The 25,773-nt window shown below is 36.3% G+C and overlaps 1 protein-coding gene and 1 long non-coding RNA gene across 5 annotated transcripts in view; one reads left to right on the top strand and one right to left on the bottom strand.

The window, feature by feature from the left end:
* LOC136346581 (uncharacterized) overlaps nucleotides 1-1,577 on the bottom strand; it is a 56,343-nt gene extending 54,766 nt beyond the window's left edge. Inside the window, exon 1 of the long non-coding RNA XR_010733326.1 lies at nucleotides 1,371-1,577. This is a non-coding gene — a long non-coding RNA (uncharacterized lncRNA). The remainder of the gene's footprint in view (nucleotides 1-1,370) is intronic.
* Nucleotides 1-25,773, top strand: part of IP3K1 (inositol-trisphosphate 3-kinase-like protein) — a 75,283-nt gene that overhangs the window by 26,498 nt on the left and 23,012 nt on the right. The gene's annotated exons all lie outside the window — the stretch shown is intronic.

Here is a 25,773-nt window from a genome sequence, read left to right on the forward strand (position 1 = left end):
CGAACTTTGAAAAGAAAGAGTATTTTTACCGTTGCGGTTTAAAGATATCGTTATGACATTCCCCTGGAAATTCATCATAGATGAAGACGAAATTTGTGGCAGTGCAACGTCTTCTTGGCAAAAATCGTCCACTGTCGTAGACGTTGTAGAGGTACCATTCGCGGCGCAATTCTTCTACGGTACGGAGCAAATTAATTGAAATTAACGATACAAAACCGCATCATGCAAATATGATACGGCAGTGAACTGCTTTGTCTGGCTGTTTAAGGTCGTGGAACAATAAAAATAAATAACTACTACAGAATGTTTGAGGTAATGCTTCGTGAATAGATTATCATTAGGTCATTTTTATGTAGTGTACATCAGTGTCCGATGCAACTGTGCAGTAAAACCTGCCTGCGGCAGAAACACTAAACAATGTGCACTAATCGGATCTCATTTGCAAGGAGAAAAATTGCTAAATTTACTGCCGCGGCGATACCCATGGCCGAGTTGAACGCGAGGCTGTGGCGAGTAAAATAATTTACTCGCTGATATGTAAAACACGTAATTTTTTTCCTGATTTGGCGATTAAAATTATTTTAAATTTAACTTTAATATTTCACATGTTTTTTTTTTTTTTTTTAATTTTTACTGCCGCTAGTTTATTGAATTTGCCATTGTCAAAAAACCACATGGGGCAAATTCGAAATGAACCTCCAGCGTAACGACATGTACGACGTGTTGAATCGGTCAAAAAGCTGATAAATGTCGTAAGAATCACATTTAATGTTGGACAGACCACTTAAAACGTCGGAGTGCACAGGAAACTTCCGGGAGAACAATGTGTGTACGATATTAAGTTACTACCAAAGGCTCCAAGCAAAACTGCACATATCTTTTTAAAATATTAATATTAAGTGCCCAGAGTAAACAATTTTGGCTTAAGTCTAGGTGCACGTTTGAAGCCTTCAGGAGAGCCATGCGTACAACCCATTAAACCAGTTGAAAAACTGCAAGAACCGTTGGGCAAAGTTGAAATCGGAATTTTCGAAACATTTTCCCATTGCGGTAGAGGATGGTAAAAAAATAAACCGGATATCAGCTGTTCACGAGACTATCTAAATCTTTGCCCGCTTAACCACCTCCATACCTCTCAGAGCTTTCAAGGTCCTAATACGTTCATTACCAACTCAAATCAATGAAGACCTGTAAATTATTTGGGCCAACGATAATTTCCTATGAATTCGATAAATTAAATCATATTTGAAAAGAAACAAAAAAAGTAACTGAATTTGGTTGCGATACGGGAAACGAAATAACATACACTGTGGCCAACATAAAGATAAACGAAAAGTTGAAGGTTTTTCAAAAATCCTTCAAACTCTCACCGATTAAATGACAGCTTGCGGCACTCATTTTCTACACTAGCCAGGTAACTCACTACTCAGGTAACTCACGAGTCTTTGAAACGAACACCCGATAATGCGAATTAACAGTTCCGGATTACGAACATCTTATTCGTTGCCGCGCTAACACCCGACTGAATCACCTAAGAAACGATATCGGTACTAAAACATACAAAAAAAACTAGAATTTGCCTTTTTACAAAGGTACGATTCATAGGCCGATCGATAACGGCGGTACGATGCCTTCTAAACCTTCGAAAAGCTTCTACACCATTTTTTGTAAGTACAACACATCGGTCGAATCACGGTTGCACTATACGAATGGTATACAGGGTGGCCTACTTGAAACAGTCCACCTGAAATACCTTGAGTGGAATTTTTTTCTTCAGAAAACCCCCGGACACGGTAATTTTACCTTTAAATGGGACATTTTTAGATTATGAATCCGTAGACATAGTCATCCTCCTAAACGGGATGGTTGCCCCTTCAAAAATCTTAAATGGCGCGGGGGGGTCAAGTGGTACATCAAATCATAGGTATTTCAATTCTCTTTGCAAGCATGCTGAAATTTTTTGCTTCCCCCTTTAAATATTGTAAAAAATAAACTTTTTAAAACATCGGCGAAATAAATTTAAAAAAAAATAATTTTTTGTTTAATTAAGTGCTCAAATCGCGACCTATTTACTTCCACACGATGATAAAGTCTTTGTTTTCCTGAACATTTTGTACCACTTCGGGGATTATTTCGCCAAATGCTATCACTATTTGGCAGCGAAGATCTCCTAAAGAGGTAGATTTCGTTTTCTAAACAACAGTTTTCAAACGACCCATAAGACAAAGTCCAATGGTGTTAAATCGGGCGATCTTGAGAGCCGTTCGATGAAACCTCTTCTACCAATCCAGTGTTTGGGAAAACGTTGGTCCAAAAAGTTACGCACAGGATCTGCGTAGTGTGGCGAAGCGCCATCTTGTTGAAAAAATATGTCATTTTCTGGGGTTTGATCGTCCCTTTCAGGGATATCCACAATGTGAAGGTAGACGAAGCCATGAAGCAGGTCGAGATAAGATTCGCCTGTCGGGTCATCAGGTAGAAAAAAAATGTTCAACAATACGATTTCCAAACTCCCAGCCCACACATTCAATTTTTCTAGATACTGTGAATGCCGCAAATTTTTCCAGGATTCACTCCAATATCTGCAATTATGTTTGCTGACGAAACCGTTCAGAAAGAATGTGCTTTCGTCAGAGAAACATGTAGAACATAAAAAAATTAGGATAGATCAAAATGCTTTCACTCATCACCTCACAAAGTTGCATGCGGCGATCTGGATCATCTTCATTGCGCTCAAGCATGAGATGCGTCTAATAGGGAAGGAAATTATGCTTGTTCAAGATCCTCTGAATACCCCTAGTGGAATACCTGATGGTGCTTCTAATTCTCAGCTATTTGACATAAACTTTTCTTGGTTTGCGTGATCCAGGTTAATACGTCCCAAAATTTTGATCTGTGCAGCTTCGTTGGTAACGATGTCTCGCCTTTCGTGTTTTTCGTTAGTAACGGAAGTGGAGGAGTCTCCATGAATTTGGATATGAAATTCGTCACGTAGGGACGGCTCAGATTCTTACCGGGATGCCTTGGATTGAAAATTCTTGCAGTTTCTCGGTCTATTTCATTGTTGTTGAAATAGATGGTGACAATTTCATCCTCTCTACAGTGGTGTAAACCGTGAGACTCTAAATCGTCGGACGAATAGATGAATTTCGCAGTGGAATTTTGATCAGTATAAGATCGTAACGAAAATCCCGTTTCAATGTTAACCAAACTCATCATCTTATCTTAAGAATTCGATGACAAACGTAAATTCTGGTAGTATTGGCGAGTTTATTATTTTTCGATCTCTTTCACCGATGTTTTAAAACGTTTTTTTTTTTAACAATATTTGAAGGCGAACAGACAAAATTCAGCATACTCGCAAAGAGAGTTGAAATACCTTTAATTTCATGTGCCAGTTGACCCTCCGTGCTATTTAAGACTCTTAAAGGAGTTGCCCCTATACTTAAGGGTATGACTTTACACTTACGAATTTGTGATCTAAAAATGTCCCCCTTCAGAGTAAAATTGTCGTGTCTCGGTATTTTCAAAAAAAAAAAAAAAAAAATTCCATTCGAGATATTTCGGGAGGACTGTTTGAAATGGGCCGCCCTGTATGTGTAATACAATCGGCATCTTCGCCTTGTTGAGCATATTTTCAGTTGATAAAACAGGACCAACTACGTATAATTGAAAGTTTTCAGAAAAACCATTTCTCTCGTTTTCCGCAAACGTCCAACCAATCATCGACCATCAAATTATTCTTATTTGCTAAAAACACCGTATAATTTTATACATACAGTGCAAAATTATCAGAGGCTTATTCCATCCATGTCGCATAATATTATTGTTCATCATCAAACAAAACAATTTCCACTATATTGTTTTCCACGTGTTAATTATTGAATAAATGCAATTTTACGAAATGCTTTCAGCAATTTTAAATAGTGAATTAAACTGTATTAGTATGTGAGTAACTTCTCGGGCTCAGAATGTTATTTACATTCTTGACCTCATCCTCCAAGAGAAGACTTTTTATTCTTCTAAATAACACTTCAACAGCTGAATACAGAACACGTTATGAATACTAATAGGAGCTTATAGGGACCGCACACGATTATCCTGTCAATTTCTGTGATGATATTGTGTTTATTCATCCTGACGCCGACGTTGAAAGAAAACGCAAGAACTTCTTTTTTCGATGTTTCATTATTTCATAGGTCTGTTGGTTACGGAGGCTCTCACGCAGACCCTACGAGACTCCAAAATTCTCGCGTCTTCGCAGGTTGTTACACACAATGCGATGCCATGTTATTTACGCAACAATTATGGGCCATAACACTCTCGAAAAATCATTACCAAGCGCCTTTGCAGAATATCTAATGGGAGTTGTTTGTAAATATCTCAAAATCAATTAATATGTACTTTAAAAGATAGATTGTATCATGGCAGCTAGAATTGCGTCAATGCCGCCATTAATTAGGACTCATTTCTTTCCCATTAAAAATTCGTTCTAAAAGTAGGAGATAAATGTCGTCTTATCAACGGAAATTAGTTCATTTAAGGCGTCAGTTGTTCGATTATAGGAACCGACTTTGCCAATAATTGAATGAGAGTTGACGCATCGAAAAGTCCAAAAAAAATCCAAAAATTTCGTTCTATTCGTCCTGTTTAAGTACATACAGGATGTCGCGGGAAAATTGGATCCCCAGTTATCTTAAAATGCCCTAGAGATGGAGGAATGGTTTTAGTACAAAATTTGTAAGATGGAGGCGGAGGTATGGGCCATGACATAATTTTAACCATACAGAGTGGCGCGAAGGCTCGGTATTAAAGTCCAGCTATATTTGGAATATGGCTCTCTGTGCACTTTCGACGGTCATGGGTTCTGAAGCTGCGGCGAAGTAACCTATCCTAGTTTTACAAAGTGAACCGCTATTCCGATATTTCACATGTGTGATGTAAATAAATATATTAAAATTTAAAATGAATAATTAACATAATTGACTGAATTGAACTCGAATATAAACATCAGAGCATCACCTTTATATTTATATTACGTTACATTTATAGTTTTTTAAATTTTATACTTCCTCGCGCTTGCGCGGATAAATAAGAGTCATTAATCCGGTCAAACGTTAGTTCCTTGCCGAAAAAGTTTGAATTGCTTTAATGCGATATTTCGGAAATTAGGGTGGAAAGATGTATTATGTAATGCGACATTTTCCACACTGTAATCAGGGTAGTAATGTCGTCATCGCATATATGGTTAAATATAAACAATGTTACGTTACCCAATCGAGTTCGATTTTTTCGTCATCGTCAAGTTGTTCCTCATGCTTCCCACTATGATGCTGACGATTGGTGGAACCATTTGATGAAAGGCGTTTTTATTGGTTGGCTCTCACATGTTTCAAAGCTACCCAGTCTAGGACACCTCCTCTTTTTTTTTTGCTACAGATAAAAAGGAATGGGGTCAATATCTCTTATCACTATTCTCGCTTGATTGCTAACATATTTCCCATTGACGTAAATCCTGTAGATAGCGCGTAGAAAAAAAAACTGATAAATTCGTTCTACTTATTACCGTTTCTTCTTCAGGTCGGCGCATTTGAACTTCCAATTCCCAGAATTAGAAGAAAACTTACATAAGTATATAAGCGCCAACTGATAAGTCCCTAGTAATTCTTCTTCCGCGACAGGTTTACACTTACATCAACTTGCGACGGTCATGACTTTTCCCAATTAATGCTAAAGTGTGTGTGTAAAATGACTTTTGACACGAGTGTCGTCTAGACCGTGATGCAAAAGGTCCACGTGAGGAACACCTGATTATTTTTTAATTTAGAATTTGTCATCGGCGTTAGAGGAACTTGTAAGTTGTTCTGTCCGTTCTGCTTTAGTCTCCAAATGTTGCCATGAACAATTTGAAACATCCCTATATTAAACAACTAAAGACGTATTTCAAAATAGCGTTTGGCCCGACATTACACGGAGTTGTTGGTTGTAAACATAATTTATTGATGCTTGTCGATATCTAAATTGTCCAATTTACGTACTTGAAGTTAAAAAAAAAAAACTCATTGCGCATAAATCGATCAGAATTGCCTTTGCACGGTTTTTAAGAGTAACAGTTAAATGTTTTATTTGTTAATCAAGGAATAACCTGTCGAATTTTCAAAAATGTTTGTTCATGAAACGAGCGACGTCGTTAACATTTTGAAAAAGAAACGCTCGAACATTCGCGCAGCGATTAAATCACTGTAACGTTAATTTTAGTTATTTTATCGAAGAATATTTTTTTACCACTAATTTCAAGAAACGATTAATCCAAAATCTACTCCTTATCAAGCTTCATTGTCTTTTCTCCATTTCATAGATGTAACGCCTTTGGTCCAGTCTCCACTCTTCTCTGAAGTAAGAAAAAAATAGCACCGACTCTCATTTTAAGAAATTCAGAACGGTTCCGAACGCTCTACGAACACGTGTTTCCTAAACGAACGTCAAAAATACGGATCCCGAATATTATGTAGAGCGATTCAGAATTGAGTGCAAATATTTCAAGAAAGCATCTCTGAAGTCAAAACTAGGACTGTTTCTTCTCACAGACCTACGCCCTAAAATGCATCCCTTCGTCGCTGGAGCCGTCGACAGTGGGGCGGAAAAAATCAATTATGTCAAATTGTGACCACAGTTATCGATCGAATCAAATTGAACGATTGCAAGCTCCTGTTTTTTTAGACGGTGTATTTACTCTATGTAAACCTGATTTCATAGCTACGAGCCGATTATCAAGCTAACTTGTAGTCAAAATTCATCAGATTAAACATGACGTCGAGTTATATTCAGCTTGGTAAAGTCGCTAAAGTCGCCCCCCTCTTCCTCCCCCTTCCTCTCTTCCTCCATCTTCTCCTAATCCCCTCCTCCTCTACCGTCTCCCCCCACCAACCAGATAAACATAATTATTAAATATATACATATATATTACACATGCTCACTGTGTTATCAGTATAAATCAGAACATGCGCACATTTTCGAAGGAAATGCAACTAATTTGCCACATTTACTATTAATTCAAAATGCGAATGATTCTTTGATGACAAGTCGTAATATTTGATTTTAAAAAATAGGCGATTTGCAGGGTAAAATTACCGTTGGAAAACGGTCAAATTGGTCATAGTGCTTTAACTTAACGCCATTTTTTTTTTTTTAGTAAATTGATATGTAAGTGGCCGAAATCCGACGCCGTTAACGATAAGCGCATTTACCATCCAAAAAATTTTAGAAAACAAGCACGAAAAGACATAAATGATTTAATTGATCTACCGGTCGATCAAGGGGAGGTTGCCACCTACCCTAATTGTAAAAACGATTATAACACGTTTTTGTGGACGATTCAACAATTATGTGTTTAATATTGTCATTGAAGCGATCACACGCAAAATTTCATATTTTAGTACTTTACAACGCCACCGTTTACGTTATAATAACTAAAAAAGGACAATTGTTTTGTAATAAACTTTTGTATATTTAGCGCAAGTGTTGAGCCTTGTTGACGCATGCCGAACGTTCATTAACGTAATTAATCTAACAATGTACATGATTTTCATTTATTACTATACTTAATAATAATAATAATAATGCAATTCCTCGTAACTGAAAGTTTTTACGTTTAATGAGTGTGCATCCTGTTCCTTACGTGCATCTACAACGTCGGATAGAATAATTTTCAGGTACTCTTTTCAGGTACGATTTCAGGCCTTGGCCATGTGTTTCAAGATTCCCCGAAAACAGGATGTATTTTCCCTACATGTTCTAGGAATTACTGTTTACTACCTCGAATTAGCAATTTGTGTTACAACAAAGCATGATTTGTTTTAATAATATTTAAATGCACGTAAGTAAAGAAAAACATTACGCACGCCTTTCTGCAAAACCGAAAGTGATTAATAAATTTTTTAATTGAAGCTGAAGTTTAATGGAGGTACCCAGTATTTTCGTAAATGCACACGCCTAATTATTTATTTATTGTATTTGCCAGCTACCAACAATTTAAAATGTGATTCAGGTTAGGTGGCAACACGTGTCCGTGAGCTTATTAGAAATAAAATTTTTAAAGTTTTCACGTCATAGGAATCTTCAGTCCTACAGGGAGGGTAATTCACAGTCGATGGTAGAATCGAGATTTACGGAAAACGGGACACGTGGTCTCTATGATCATTTTCAAAAGGAGGATGGTTATTAAGCATCGTCGAATACATTTGGGCGTTATCGAAATTTTCGCACTGTACTTATCACACGTCGCAGTGATGTTTGTGCTATTAAATGAACATGACTTGTGGCGGTTAGGGTGCGTTTGGTGAAGAGCGGCGAGCCCATCATACCCCCAATCGTCTTCTCCCATCTGATAACGGTAGACGTATCTTTGGATCTTTCAAGAAACTCCTCTTGTGCATTGTCCCATCAGCTCCTGAAGTCTGTTTTCTTACTGCGTTTAAAGATTTTATTTAACACTGGGTGTAGTGTAATAGGTCGGTAGTTTTGTGTGTCTATATATATATTATATATATACGCACGTTATATATTTTTTCCATATCTTTGCAATTGCGTTATGTACAATTCAGTTCTTTAGCTGGTTTAGTGTAAGCTCGTAATTTGTCGACTTATGCTCTTCAGAATTATTCTTTTTATTTCGCCTTTTCCTGGTGACGTGTTTTTGATAGGAACTACGGTTTCATCATATTCAACGTCTGTACTTAGCTTGTAGTGTGTGTTTGCTTTTTAATGGACGGTTAAAATAGCTGTCGTACCAATTGTTAAGATTAATAGTGTTACGATAAATAAAATGGTTAATAAATAATGTTTACGTTGCTGTGAATGTTCTGGATCGCAACCATACTCTCGACCTTAATCTTGTCCAGTTTTGTTCTGAAATTAAAGCGAATAATAAAAAGGTTGCTGACGAAATTAATGTATCTAATTTACTATAGCAACAGTTCGTATCTACATGTTAAATTCATATTTGTTTAATGATTATTCTTCGACATCTCGACGTCGAAATTTATCCTACAGTGTGTTCCATTTAAGATATCCCATATTTTCGTTATTTGAAGGGGTGCAGATTCGAATTTTTGCGCAGCCCTTCAGGTCGACGAGTCGCTTTTTTTAAGATGTTCAACTGATACCCGAACTGCCTGCCGCAAGCTCACGAACAGGGTTAATTTTCGATATTTTGCTTCGCGTTGGAGATACAAAAAGAAATTATTTGAAAAAGCGGTTCAGAGTGTTATTTTAACTCCGCATGCCGAATTTCATGATAAAATTCGCTTTTCAAATTTTTTCATCGTTTTGGTCCCACGCAAAATTGTTACAAGTTAATTTTTTAATTTTAAATTAAATCAAAAGAATTAATTTAAAATGCAAACTCATCAACCTGTAGGCCTGCGGAAAAATTCAAATCTGCACCCCTTCAAATAACGAAAATGAGGGATGTCTTAAATGGGACGCACTGTATAAACAAATTTTTCGATATTGATGTCCGATTTAAACCGATCGTCCTTTGCTTTTTCCGAGTTTCGTTTACTGAATCTTTGAAATTCCAACTGTTATTCAAAAAATGGGGACACCTTAGGTGCTGACGTTAACCCCGGAGCGCTTGCCCCGTGACTGTCTTGCGACCGACGTGCATTTTTGAGATATTTTCTAATAACGCTTTCCACGCATCGCAACTTCCGGACTTTTCTCAGCTTTTCACGTTCGGAGGTAAACTCTTATCGAGTTCGTTGGGGCAAGTGCCTATAAGCCAATCCGTCTCTGTAGGCCTGTACAGACGCCAAGTCTAGCAATTCCGTTCGTGCAACTTAAAGGTAAAAATCAGTCTTGACTTGACCTTAAGAATCACCATCCTTGATCGAAGATTAAGTCCCATTCTTCGATCGGTTTGCAATGAATTATTTATAGCACGATTGGAACAACTTACGGCTAATTTTCTCGTAAAAGAATGTGGGAGGCGGATACCAGGGAGCAGATGTTTTGTCTTGGGGATATAATCCACCATATACATGTGTAGGTGGCGCATTTGCAAGTATAATCGCCTGAAGGTCTACCCAGCGTGGGGTGTTGAAATGATTCTGAAGAGTGGTTATCGTTATATCAGAATTTGTGGAATAGTAAGATGTTTCTTTGTTTTCTCAAGTTCCACCCTGAATGGTTGGTTACTCATCCCCGCGCATGCAATTTTGCAACAGAAATATCGCCGTTCTAGACTTCATGTCTACCTTGCGATCCCATGTTTGGAAGAATAATGACTTGAGCTGAAATTTATCTGTTCATTGTTTGTAAATGTGCACGGAACATTGGTTACGTAAATCGTTTAAAAATGCATATATTGTGTTTATAATTATTAAGGTAAATTAGCAAATTATAAATAATTATAAAAACTATTAAAGGGTATTACTCATATGTCCTTTCATTCTATTTGAAACTAATGTCTCGCGCATAAATGGGGCTTGTTCCAATGGCGAAGTGACACATAAGTCGAAAGTCAAAATTCATTCAGAATGTACCGAAATCTCCGAAAATTTCTCAAGGGTCCCGAAAGATCTCTGCGTATCTCAGACAAATTTTCGAAAATTTTTCCAAATTTCCCATAAACAATTCGAAGTTGCAAACAACAGTCCGCGAAACAAAACGACTTAACTTTTAATAATTCCCGAAAACTTTTTGATATTTCGGGAAAGTGAAAGTATCTGAAAATGCCTTTGGGTAGGGTCGCGATTTTTCCCCACTTGACAGCTGTCGCATCCTCAGTGCTACATCTTTTAAAACACCCAACACACTGTAAACAAAAGCCCAATTATTTAATTCAAAATTCGAACCATATTTCTTGTTATGTTATCAAATTCAAATTTAATGGGTTTTTAACATTTTAATTACATTATTATAAGTGAGTGACTTATGCAACACCCCATAGGTTGCCAAACTTTGATCTTTATAAGCGCGTATGATGCAATAAAATGAAATTTGCGTTATCGTTGATGTATGTTTGTAAATATTGAGCTATAAAAAATACTGCCAATTACGGCTCAAAAACATTATTATGTTACTTACATCTTACATGAGCGTTTGAGTTCGAAACCAATATCAATCATCGCAAAAAAACTAAGGCGAAGGTTACTGTTGCGGCCTAAGATCATTTCTATAAAGGTTAATAACCGTAGAAATAGTAATAATAACAATAGAAATGCGCAATCAGCATTATTATAAGTTTCATTACACCCATAATGACGTATTATGGTATATAATGACTAATGATGGTACTAATGCAATGACGTCACACTTCTGTAACCTGTCATAAGTAACCGGGAACCGTTCAGCAAGTAAATTTTTATTTTTCCGCATACACATTTTTATTATTTTTTACTTGACTCGATTGTGCCCGTTTATCAATTTTTACTGTCTTTTTCTTTCCTCGCATAGTTACCGAGTTATATGCAGCACCGAGAGCCTAAGACGCGACTAGAAATCCACATTCGATGTAGGCATCATGATTAAATACTTGAATTAGACGAGATCGTATGTGAAACTCATAAGGAAATGTCATTTTTTGACATTTTGATATATAAAGTGACAACTTTCAAGATGCATTGAAGTCTCGAAACGATTTGCTTCTCTTAACCAGATACGAAAATACGTAATTACTTTCGTAATCTGTGAAGTGAGGTTGCGTCGACAGTCGTGACAAGTTTCACGTTTCGTAACTGGTTGTGAGTAAAACGAAAGGTTTTTTAGGCATATTGTAATCAGTTACACGTAGAATCAAAATTGCAAAAGCCGAAATTCGAAATGGAATTTTTGGACTTTAGTATTATCTACTGAGATTCCGGCAGAACCAGTGAACCAACGAAATTTGTTAGCCAAATTTAATCTCAGTGAAGTAAACATTCCGTGCGTGCGCATATATTAATTTAAATATTTGAGGCATATTCTCGGCCTGTCCATCTTATCTTGGCAAAGAGCACCTACGTGTTCCTTAATAATAATAATAATAATTAGTGCCACTATATGTTAACGATCCATTAACATAAAATTTCATACTTATCGGGTTTCACGCAATAGCGCTTTTCCTGATAATAGTTATCTCTTTAAAATCTGTTTACTTGTTTATTATCTCAGTTCATTGCAATCCGAGAAGCATAATATTTATTTCGTAGTAAAAACTAAAACATAATTTTGTTTATTTAATCGTAAACGAAAATGTTCACAAATAAAGTGAAAGTTTTTGGAATTGAAACTGATAATCATAATGGTTTTATTTCACAATTCTGTAAATCACGAAAGAACATACTTTTCATAATTCAGTTAACAAATGGGACTATTACCAATAATGTAGTTCTATATGCAAATACGGAGCGCGATTTGAATATCTTGGAATTTAAGCCGATTTCTCGTAGTTTTTTCATCGGATCGTCAAATTAGAAAAAAATTTGAAGTCAGACTTGGAAATTTGTTTCAAAAATGTTATTTTGTGTGTGGTGTCATAAATCCTGTTCGTTATACGGGCAGGGTGCAACTCTCGTAAGTTTAACCCATGATCGAGAATACAATTTTCAACCGAAAAGTTGTTTGCAACGGAGGTCGAAAACCTAAGTTAAAGAAGAGTTAAAATTCGCAACCGATAAGCTATTACAAGATTAAAATTTCAAATAAAATGTTGAAAAACGTACTCGACACATGTTGTTTGACATGTAACAAAAAAAAGGTAAAATTATTCAGCAATAACGTTGCTAAAAGCAATTTAAAATCTAATTAAAACTAATAACATGACTTAAACGGTGAAAGTAACAGGTACGCCCGTTTACCGCGCCAATGGCTGAGTTATGTAGCTATCTGCGTTGCGTTGCTCCGCGGTCATCTGCATTTTATCCTATTCTGACACGTTATCCTATGCAAAGACGTCTGGCAACATGGACAACTGGAGCCGATTTAGGGCCCAGTGGCAAGGGACAAGATAAAACCGCCCTTAGTTTCGCATTTATCATGGACTATACGTCGTTTCATACTTTTGATATTTTAGCGTGATCTCGTTCTTCGTTCGAACGCGTCCTCTGTCATTACGTGTAACACTTCACTCGCAAAGTTAATTTGGGTGAGCCGTCCAGTTGTCGTGCACTTAAGTCGTGATTTCGAAGAGAAATGGTCTCGTCTCAATCATTGGCCTCCCAGATCTCCGGATCTTAATCCTTTGAACTTTTTATTTTGGAATTTTATAAAAATATTGATCTACGCTACTGAAATAAGAGATGAAAATCAGTTACGACAACATATTTTCGTTGCCGCCAATGATATTAGGGATAAAAAAAAAAATTTCCGTGCCGGGGAAAATTGATTGAAACGCCATGAAGCATGCACGGACTGAAGTGGTGGCCATTTCGCACATTTAATGTAGTAAAAACAATAACAAAATAGTATTGTTGATAGTGATGTGAGTGGTGTAAAATGTGTTATCGTACCATATTATGTTAATTAGATATGACTACGATAAATTAAAGGTAAACGGCTTGTCAAAATAATAAAATAAGACTCATATAATGTTAACATTGTAGCCATAGAACCTATTGCACCCAAAAGAACCCATGTAAAATGCACTATATCTAGTTTATGCGGCTTCTTACGGAGGTACCAAAAAGAAATTAACACGGCGCCACGTTGCCAATTCTCAAAAGACGTTTTTTTTGTTTTTCCATTGAAATGGTTGTATTTACGACTCCTGTTGTAAGGCACTTTTTGATTTAAATAAATAAATAAATTTATAATTAAATTAATTTTAAAAACATTTTTATATTCTCAACCATTGTTAAAGTCACGAAAGTTATTTCACTAACACCCTGTATACACCTATGGCCACCTGACCGGTCACATAAATAGCTACATATTCATAATTTAAACATTATCAAAAGTTAAACAAACTGCTTTGTCTAATGATTTTTTTTTGTTTCAGGTAAGTTTTCTGAGCCTTTTCTGCTTCTAATAAGGAATTAGACGTCATGTAAGATATTTTGCTATAATAGTCCCTCATATGGGACTTAATGCTTTCCTTTAGTGATAATCTTTTACCTTTTTGAGGCTGCAGTAATATTATTTCATGAAAAATGCAAACAAATTAGCTGCTAAACTGACCTTTACCTACTAAATATTTGAACAAAATTGCGGAAAGTTTCCGCAAAAACATGCACCAACACCCCGTATTAGGAAAGACAATTTGTCTTCTGCGCTATGTAGAAATAATAATCAGACTTGCAAATTGCCCATATAAGTCGTATTTGTGCTAACATACATCTTCATTAAATATTGCTAAATCCGCTTTTAACAAAAGAAAAAAAATTAGAATTGACGGTTGACAGCGCTGACAACCCACATTTCAGTGTGTTATTTTGTTGTTGCCATTTGAATTAGTCACCTAGAGCCATAGTCAATAAGGAGAGATATGATAGTTTCCGTGGAAAGACTTGTCAAATTAGTGCTAATGATAATTATATGTATACAAATACTTGTGGCGGAAGATATCAACTTGTAATTGACGTGTTTCTCAGCGTTTCAAGCTCAAAGGAGGAATTCTAAAACACTGAAATAAGTATGTGATTCTATACGTTTCTCATTTTTCTCATCTATATTTGCAGGTATGCATAGGGATATTTAAGGTTATTGATTTGTATTCGATTGCTTCGATGTTGTCCCCAAACGCCTGGTACTCAGTAAAATTGCAACGAAATAGAGTAAAAATTATAAGCATTGAGGAAGAATGGCCTCTAAGTTTATTTGATAATTTCATAGTCTATAAATACGTGAAATTCGCAATTTAAGAGAGTAGAGCAATAGACCACATTGCTTTCTACCCCCTCTCTAAATCTAATAGTGTTACAATGCAGAAGTTGTTAGCCGTATTCAATACTGTAGGTGGAGAGTAAAAGCTGCTTTTCTTGGGCTTAATCATTCCCTTTCAGTGACAAGAGCCCTACACGAAAAATTGCTGCTTAGGAGGTAAAAGTGTCTAAAAGCTCAAAAGCGATAACTTTGACATTTACTGAGATAACTTTTCAGTTTTCTAAAATCAAATAATGGCAATTTTGTTTATACTTTTGAATTATAACAAAAACGTTAAACACTGACGTTATATTAAGTTTTCGTTATAATATTACCGTTGAAATATCAATAATATTATACAGAATGTTTCTGAACCGATAGTAAAAAATTTAAAGACGAAAGATTCGTATAGAGATATATCGAAAAATGACACGGCTTCGATCTACAGAGTATCAAAAAACACTTGATAACTTTGGTTTGCTTCACACCAATACAAGGAAAGAACATCTTAGAGATCGAATTGTTGAGCCTTGTGAAGTAACAAGTAGTGCACCAGGAGTTTTTTACAAAGTGGAGAAGTCTATGAGAGGAAGAGTGGAATCACGTACGTCAGCGGGTGGGGATGTTTTCAGCAGCTGCTATAAAATTAAAACATTTTCGTAATAAAGAAAGTGACAGGTAATAATGAGACTGAAAAGTAAGAAAACTCAATGGGCACTTCAGAAATTTGTCTAAAAGATTAAAAATATTTGCAGAAAAAAAAACGTGACAAATGAGAGCTCGAGACCCATCAATCCGTATCACCCTGTATATGAGTCCGGAAATTTTCGTTGGTAGGAACGTATAATATATATAAATTTTTAACACGTTTCGTAAAAAACAAACAAGTGATTAAAAAAAAAAAAAAAAAAAAAAAAAAAGAAAATTTTTTAACAATTTTTAGATGTAAACCGAAGCATTTTCGGGCGTGTCTTTATGTGAACTTTTCGTCGTAAATTTGGCTCAAAATTCACCCATAACACGTTTTTGCCATCTATCCGGAAACGCCCCGTACATCTATGAATGTATTCCTGCTTTGGAATATTTAACTTCAGGCATCTAATTAAAAGAACGTTCCCAACAATCTATTTTAGTAGGTTTATTACCGAAACTTTCATCATTAATCGATTGTTTTATGATTTATTCGCAACGCATATTACACATACCTTCGATAAACAACCATTTCACCGATTGTTCTATGCACATTTTAATTAGGCTTTTTGTTGACTGTTGACAATCAAAAAAACTAAAGGTCTGCTTTGACGCAAGTGGTTGTAGGCTTATAAAATCTGACTCACTGTTTAGTACCGTATAAATAAGTGAGGCCGAATCAGAATGGATAATTAACTTATGATTAAATATCAATTTCTCGTAAGGCTTGTTTACAAAAATGCATTTTTCGGAAGATACACGAAGCCTGGTGGCGATGAATCAATGTGGTTTTTGACTTTTTCGCAGTATTCACATTCCATGTGCACGACTAACTTAAGTGAGTAATGTGTACATTTGACTGGGGAAAAACAACGAACCTAACATACGAAATAATCACTATTGAAAGACAGAACCGTGAACGACGTCTAAATGCGTAGTAAACGAGGGTATTGAAATCAATGAACGGGTTGGGAGGCAACGCGTGAAAAAATACGAAATTCATTCAATTTTCAATATCGCACATATTTCCATCAAATCCATTATTTTCCACCGTAGACGTCTCTAGGGCCTCAGTTGACAGAAATCCCGCAGCTGAGCGGAGTTTTTTAGAGCATGTATATGTAGCACGCCATGTGCCGTTTCAGGAAGGGTTGACAATGTTTAGACGTTTACGCATGCGCTGTTGCTACCCTAACAATATCTCCGAATTTTCAATCATCAACTATTCAGCTTTACGTCTGCTAGCTGAAATGTTTTGATATTACTCACGATTAGGTCGAAAATAGGTGCGCTTTTTGTTTTCGTCTGCAAAGTTTCTTGATAAGCCAAAGACACATTCCTAAATTCACCGTACAATATTTGGCTTAGGAATGTCGTGGTTAAAAACATTATTTAGTCGGATTGCGCGATGCGTTTCACAGGAAATACGCCAACGAAAAAGAACTTTTCGGAAGATTTTTGAAATTCAATAGTCCAAATGACACGTGATGTCTACAACCAAAAACACATTGCAAAGACGTTAAAAATCGGCCAAGGGATCTTCAAAATTTGAAGGAAATCTGACATTTATGGAGGCGCTAAAGATGATCTAACACATGGACGTCCAAGAAAAACGAACGCCACTGCCGATCGACGGATTAAAAAAATATCATCTGCAGATCCTGCCAAGTCATCCAGGATTATAAAGCAAGAAATCACCAACGATAGTGACGTTAATATAAGCGATCGCCCTGTGCGTCGTCGATTGTGCGAAATGGGATTAGTAGCAATTTCGGCATTGGACCATTGATCAAAACTGAGGGAATTACGAATCGGTTTCAATATAAAACCATCTTTGAAGACCATATGCTGCCATTAGCTGATAAACATATACCTTTACTTTGACGTTTCCAGCAGGACGGCGACCCTAAACATTCATCTCGGTTAGTAAAAAATTGGCTGAATCGCAATAAAATATTCGCATTAGAGTGGCCTCCTCAGCGGCCAGATCTCGATCCAATTGAACATTAATTTTATTTTTGCTTACTAACAATGCAAAAACATATTTATAATTCAGTATCAAAATATGGAAAAACCGAATGGAATCTTAACAAACATGTTTTTTTGTAGAGTTTCAAAAATATTGGGATATTTTTGGTAGATTGTAGTTTTGGCCATAAGAACATGTCTCGTGTTGGATTTAATATTCTAATGGCGTTCCATGGTACTTATTAAATTTGCCCTTAACACTCGTATACATTTTTGAAGGGCAAAAATTGTTAGAGCTAAAATAAGGCAAATATCCCTTTGGATTTACGGCAATCGATCATTTTCAACTTTTGAGAAGAAGTTATCCTACGGAAAAATTAACGAAAAACTTAATTTGAGCAGGAGCACGGTTTCAGGTATTATTCATCAGTGCAAACTTGAAGACGGAATTGTTTCCATCACACAAATTGGCCGTCCAAAACTAATAAACGCTGGAGAAGAGCGATACATCATGAAGACTGTTAAGGAAAATCTCAGAATTAATGCCCTTAAACTGAAAGTGGCTCTGAAAAATCCAACTGGTAAAAGAGTATTTAGAGAAACTATACGAAGATGCCTAAGAGCGAATGGTTTCAATGGTCGGATACCTCGAAAAAAGCCATGGCTTAATACCCAAAAAAGGACCATTAGAAATAAGTTGCATTGGAGATGATTTTAAAACCAGAAAACTATTGGAAGGATGTAATTTTGGCCGATGGGTGAAAATTTAACATATTTGGGTCCGATGATCGACAAATGATATGGAGGAGCCTCAACGAAGAGCTGAAAACAAGCGATTTGCGTCCCACTGTGAAACACAGTGGCGAATCAGTAATTGTTTGAGACTGCATTTCGGCCAAAGGAGTTGGGGGAATTAGTGTTCATTGATGGAAAAATGGAAAAAATGGTTTATTTAAACATCTTAAAAATAATTTGTTAAATAGTGCCACTGATGTGGGAACTCAAGAGAGTTTGAAGTATTATCAATATAATGATCTCATACACAACACGTTGATTGTTAAAGCATGGATGCTCTCCAACTGTCCAAAAGTTCTAAAAACCCCAGCTCAATCTCCTGATCTTAATCCGATTGAGAATGTATTGCAACAGTTAGATTTGCAAGTAAGACAACATTCAATAACAAATAAAAATTAGCTAAAAAAGTTTTAATGGAGGAGTGGCGCAAAATTGACCTTAATTTAATTAGAAAAATTGTTTTCTCCATGCCTGAACGGCTTCAAGCCGTTATAGGCAATCAAGGAAGGCATATGAAACATTAATATTTCTTCCTCACTTGGTTATTGTTTGTTAAGGTGTTCGAAATTTTAGTGTCCGAAAATTTTTGCAATACCAAAAATGTATTATTCTTTATATATTTTTTTTCATTTTTCGATTTTGTTAGTTAATATTAAATATATTTTTGCATTGTTAGTAAGCAAAAACTAATACCAGACATATACGGAAGTTCCGTTTCCCAATTATTTACTTTTAGTATCAAAAGAGGATTGTAAGGGTGAGTACCCGAATATTTTAGGGAGTAACTGTATGTACCATTAATTCTGTCCTGCATCAATTGCCGAACATTTGGTTAAAATATAAATTCTTTGTCCGATATGAGATTCAGAACAAAATGGTTTAACTGGAATTAGGAAAATTAAGATTTGTTTTTGCTCCAGGAAAGGGCTTAAAAGTCCTTTTCCAGTTTCTGCGTTTTCCTAGTGAATAATTCCGAGTTAAAATTCGCTTTCGGACGAGATATTTGGACCCACTTATACGATCATGGTAGTCGAATCATCCCAGACGAATAACATTGCTGTAAAATTAGTTTCGCATTCAGTTATTTTTTTCATTCGTGTCCATTGATTGTCCAGTGGAAAATATTTGGTGCTTTTCTGTGTTGACATGTGGAAATTAGAAGATATTAGCATGAAGCCACGAATGCTATTCCCATATCTCGATGACGTTTTCAAATTGAACGTCATAGCCGATATTTCCTTATTACTGGTAGATAAACGTATAGTCGTTTCTGAAGCAACGTCCAGCTAGTATGCCCTATTGTGCGTACAACGATATAATCTACCTGCTCACCAAAATTCAGTATTGTCTACCTGTTCACCAAAATTCAGTATTGTCTACCTGTTCACCAAAATTCAGTATTGTCTACCTGTTCACCAAAATTCAGTATTGTCTACCTGTTCACCAAAATTCAGTATTGTCTACCTGTTCACCAAAATTCAGTATTGTCTACCTGCTCACCAAAATTCAGTATTGTCTACCTGTTCACCAAAATTCAGTATTGTCTACCTGTTCACCAAAATTCAGTATTGTCTACCTGCTCACCAAAATTCAGTATTGTCTACCTGCTTTAAGCGGATTATAATTAATCGTTTTCGAGTTAATCATTGTAGGGTAGTACCGATACAAGAATGTTTACTAATTTCTGGAGCAATGTCCAGTTGGTATGCCTTATTGTGAGTGCGACGCCGTGCTCTTTTTCTTTTGAGAAATCAGTGCAACCCATCTCCTTGAAAGGGGCCATGATTCACCGTAAGCTGATTAATCATTTTGGACGATTTACTAAAACTGTTATCTTTCTAGCCCAATCGTTTTACCTTCTGTTGGTTGTTGTTTTTGCGAGACTTATCTGTTGTGTGTTATCGTCTCACGAACATTGACATCATTTTTCCACTTATTTTTCACAGCTTGCTCTATGTGCATTCTGTGACCTTTCACATTCCCCCTTTTCATATTTATTTTTAAGGGGCATTATCAAGTTTTTTTTTATGGAACACTGAAACTGGATCTTTTCATCAATATCGAAAGAAACTTATTTATTTTTGCATTTTAACGTGACAAACTTTGACCCCCTTGGCAAATGCTCAATAATTCCATTCTAGTGTTACACGAACTACGGGCGTCTTTCGAAGTTTCACAAAGTTCTTTCTTTTCTCCACACCATAAGTCAGAATACCTTCTATGGTGCTTGTTTAAAATCTGCTTCCTTTTGGAAATTACTTTAGGCAGCAAGTTCCATCTAAATTTCTTCTTTCTTCGTTTCCGAGGTTTATTTCCCCACTCATCTGGGATAACTGTTATTTTGAATTTAGTCAAATTCGCACAAATTCCCTCCTTAGACTTCAACGCCCGCTCATCGTCTTCTTAAACCGATATTTCTGGATCTACTTTTCTCCGGTGATAGTTATATCTTTCAAAATGATCTGTCCCCCTTGCCTTTTCCGTGTCATTGTCATTCTTCAGAATTATCTTAAACTGTTCTGACGAAAGGCAGAAGTTTAAGTTTATTGTCTTAAGTTGAGGCATCTTGTCTATTAAAAACTTTTTCATATTTTAATCTTAGTAGGTAGCTCGATCTGCGTTAAGTTTCTTCAATGTTACATCATAACGTTGAGCTCTGTATATTTTCATTTGTAAAACGCAGTAAATTCTTCACAGGATTTTTCTTAAAAATTATCGAGTTCTATTTACTTTTTTATTATTATTTACCAATAAGATCTGACAAATCCAGCTTTTTTGACGTCATTCTAATTATTCTCCATTTACACCAACTATGTTATTTTTATGTGACAATCACAAATCTTCTTTTGCCTCTTGTTCAGTTTAGGATGTTAATACTATATTACAAGTTTATTATATAAAAAAAAAATAAATTCTGCTAAATTTGCAATACTTTATGTATACATATATACTATTATTTTAATTGGTAAAGCTCTTCCACAATTTACGGCTAAACTTTTCAATTAATTACTTTTCCTTGAGCTCTTTGGTTTCGTGATATCGAATTACCTCTCACCTTTTTCCGATTATACCTGTCTTTCTTTAGATCGTAAAGATTATAAATATCGCACGACCGATTTTCACGGTTTTAGTGTTTAAGCTCGTTTCCAATTTGTAAATATTGAATCTTTATGAAATGTGATGGCTTAATCCGTTCGCTGAAGCCATAAAACACAAATGTTTCGTTTCGGACTAATTGCTTTTCGCTATCACTACCATTAATGCTCCTTTCCAGGATCCAAGTTCGCTAAATAATTACCTTGGATGGGTTATTTTTAGCCAAAGTCAATGGGTATTTTTAAGATGTTTATTTCCAACTTGATATGCACGTTCGGAATTTAGTGATGTTTGTGTTCTCCCTGACCCAGAAATTTAATAACCGTTCCACATTGAAATCTGAGACATGTTATATGTGTATTAGGAAAAATCTTGATTTGTATAGAAAAATTGCCGATGTAAACACTGATGACCTTTATCGTGAATAATTGCAGAAGGTCTGTATGGTAAAATTTCCCTGAACATGCAATTATTTGGCCCCCAACCAGTATAAAATGTACGATAAAATTGTGCTGTAAATATTAATTTTATTGCCGGGCTTAACGAGTGCTGTAAAGAATATTTATGTTAACGGAAATGCCAGACACAATTTCCTTTGATAAAAGTTTTAATTATATTTGCTGGCTTTAAGTTGCGCGTATTATGGTGTCAAGTACGTTAGCATAGTCGAGTGAGAAAACACCTCAGATTCCCCATGTCTAGAAACGTAAAGTCGCCTTTCGTAACACAGAAAACAGTTTTAGTCATGGAAAACAAGTGATTTTTACCGTCGTTTCGCCAAACTGTGTTTTAATGGCGAATAACAATAATGAATTAGGGGTTATAATAATTATTCTAACACAACAATAACTAACTCATTAGCAATGTCCACGAACTAAAAACAATTTCGCATTATATGGTCTATGGAGGATACGATGAAACTAATGCAATTTAAACCAGAACCGCATCGATAAACATGGCAGATTACGACTCAGTCTAGCAAGGCTGTATCTAGTCATTTTAATGCTGATGGAAGTAAAAGTTGCAAATACGAATTTTTACTTTTGCTCTGATGGTTTTCTGTAACTGAAAATACCTTTTTTTTGTATAACCTCCCTTCTCTCACTAGCATTCGCTGTTTTAAGCTCCTGACTTTTTACGTTTCGAACGACTTTTCCAAGGAAAGTTTAGTATTTTCCTTGTGCAATTTTCCCAAGATGTGACAAAACGGTTTCCATTTCGTAACTGACCGCTACCACACGACCGCAGGTACCGTAACTTTGTAATTACTGTAACTCAATCAACGAATGGGCCCAGCAACGATAATATTCTAGTTCTACAAATGCGGAGTGCAGCTCCAACAAAGTGGAACGTGATTTTTTCCTTTTGATTTCCTCATTGTGCGGCAAATTTGTTTGTCTCATTGAATCTCGGTCGTTACATAAAACTATGTATTTTCTAATTCGTAATATGGCGTTGCGAACTCAAGGATCGAACGGTTTCAGTATACTCGGTTTTGACGTAAACACTATTTATTAACTGATCAAATAAACTTCAACCACAATTTGCCGATTAACAGCCCACTAATAATAAGTCATTATTTTCCTACTAAAAACTTTAATACCGTTTGTTATAGTCGTTTGAATCTCATAGCTGCACTGGTACCGGGCTAACTCACTAGTTAACGACGGTCTCCGCATACAGCTAAAATTTTAGGACTCGAAAATTCCATAATTTTGTTAGAAAGATACAAGCGTTAACATAAACAAATATTTCAGATCATGAGACTTAATGAAAAAAAGCAACAAATGACACGCTGAGGTAGTGCCCAGATAGACCCTTTATTTTCTTTGTTTTTTTTTTTTTTATCTGTGCGAGCCCTTCGCCCTAACACTACTTATCTCTTAAAGCTTTTCCACCAACACCGAGATGGTATCTCGTTAACCGATCCAGATAGAGACCTTTTATCAGGCCTATTAGCTTCTGCTGGATCCTATTCTTCAATCTTCCATATTCGAGAAAGAACTTGTTTGATTCATCTCTCTCCTCAAACAAAATTATAGATGATCCTGGATCGGGTGATTCTTTTATTACGCCCCGCTCTAGCATTTCAAGTGATTAAATCGTTGGTCTGTTGTGGAGTTTTGACGTGCGATTTGAGCGTCTCCAGAGTTGACTTCAACCAAATCAGTTTGAACGCTATCATCCATGATGTTGAAACTCTCGGATTCAGTCGCGGTAAGCTGAGTTGCGGATTCGAGCTGCTCTATCGACAGATGTGCCCACATCTTTCGCTTGTTGTTGTTCGATATTTGTTTTTATCGAGTTGGAACTACTTTTGTATTTTTTTTTTGTTGTAACATATATTCTGTATTTATGTTAGCAATGAATATATTGTCTTCTGTAAAACAAAAATTCGTAGCAATATTGTCATTTTATTAATTGTTGCCCTATGCACGGTCGATTTTGTGAGTAACCGTAAGTCACACGTCGAGCGCGCGCCCATCGACTTTTTCGTTTGTTTTTAACCTGCGCCGGCCGCTCTTCTTAACAATACGTGTATTAATTCCCAATCGACTTATGTATAACTGTTTGGTAGACATTACTTTACGTCGGCGAGGTGATTTCGTCGACATTTTACACGAACAAAAACAATATTCCACCTAAAATTCCGACCGAGATTAACATGCGACGTGCGTGGGAAAATGTGTGCAAAACTTAACATTGAAACCAGCAACACGTAATACGACCACTTTTAATTCATCTAAACGTCGATTACGGTTTTTCTAATTTTAAGACAAGTAAATTGCCTATTTATGCATCTATGAATTCCTTTATAATGATTTCTTGGAAATCTGAGAAAATTTCAACGAACAATGGCAACGTACTTTGTTACGCTGGATAATTAAAATTAGATAATATATTGGACTATGGTTGGTCATAAATCAACACATGTTACGTTTATAGGTAATAACAAATAAACATATTTCTATATTTGTAAACTGTCGTATATATTTTCTCTTGAAATGTGGACATGAATCGAACTCGTGAAAAAAGCTTGATAATAAAAACTCAAAGATTACTCTATAATTGCTTTTATAAACATTACTAAAGCGGACACTTGAAATGGGTGAGAAATAGGTTGTTTCTTGTTAAGGAATGGTTGGTTGCGTGTAGTGCATTGAAACAAGATTATCCCTCCACTTCACTCGACCAACGGCCAGTTCAGCCCCCCTTTCGGTACCTGATACTCCCAACATTTTACCCACAATTTTTGTCACTTTCTACATGCAAGTAGCAAAATGCCGTACCTAGTTATTTTAATAAAAGCAGTTCAAGAATTAATAAGCGTCACTTTACGGCCAGTTGCCTACTACTGCCGTTAGTGCAACTTTACGGTCTCTTGTCACGTGCGACTGATGTTTCCGTGATAGATTCCCTCCCATCCACATCGCCATGTTATTTATGGTTGAGTCTGTTACACGTTAAACGTCAAAAAGTCAAATTCACAAATTTCTGGACTCAAAGGGCAGTTCTGGGTTCGTTAGAAGAAACATAAAACAGATCCACGGTATGTGCCATCTAGGGTGTTGTGAATATTGCCGGCCTATAGATTAATATCAGCGATTTGACCATTCGCAGAACCCATGAGTTGACATATTAATGGCAAAGCCCCATTAAGTTACATGTTTGCATCATTTTCACCCTGAAAACCCTGACCCGAGGGAAACTATCCAGCCAGGGCCCGGATTGGTTGACGAAGGAAAAGGAGGGTGATCCGAACTTTACGAGATCGGAAAACCAGAAGACGAGGTCAGTTCGGTTTACAAAAAACACACGAAAAGTCTTTCCTCAACTCGTAACCATTTTTGTACGATTCAACCTTTAGAAACTAATAGAGACATTTGTTGACGTTAAGTAGTAGTGTTTATCTCGCTGATTGTCCTGCTTTTGGTGGCGGTATTCACGTATAATGTAATACCCGGTGTCGAGGTTTCTTCCCCTCCAACATCCGCCACGGAAGCTAAGACATAAACAAGCAGTTTAGATCCATTTTCGCGTAAAATAACTTTTCCAGAAAAAAGCGAACAGTCTGCGAGCAGCTAAGCGATGCATAAACGTCTCTCGTGTAAATCCAGACCCACACATCCGGGATTTGCGGAATCCCGAATAATCACCGAGACGAACTATCTGCCGAACTATTCGAACACGTGATTGTCAAATAGGCAAGCTGTCAACGTACACGTGCGCTCATTTTGCGATATTTTTGATAAATAGGCCTCTTTGAATTGGCACATTTTCCAGGCTTCGAGCGGAAGGGGCGAGTAATACTACGAGCAACACGTACTCGCGTTGTCTGGTTGTATAATGTCAGGTTAATGGTCTCTTTTGTGTTAGAGGCCC

This window comes from Euwallacea fornicatus, chromosome 23 (genome assembly GCF_040115645.1).
Source record: "Euwallacea fornicatus isolate EFF26 chromosome 23, ASM4011564v1, whole genome shotgun sequence".
NCBI lineage: Eukaryota > Metazoa > Arthropoda > Insecta > Coleoptera > Curculionidae > Euwallacea > Euwallacea fornicatus.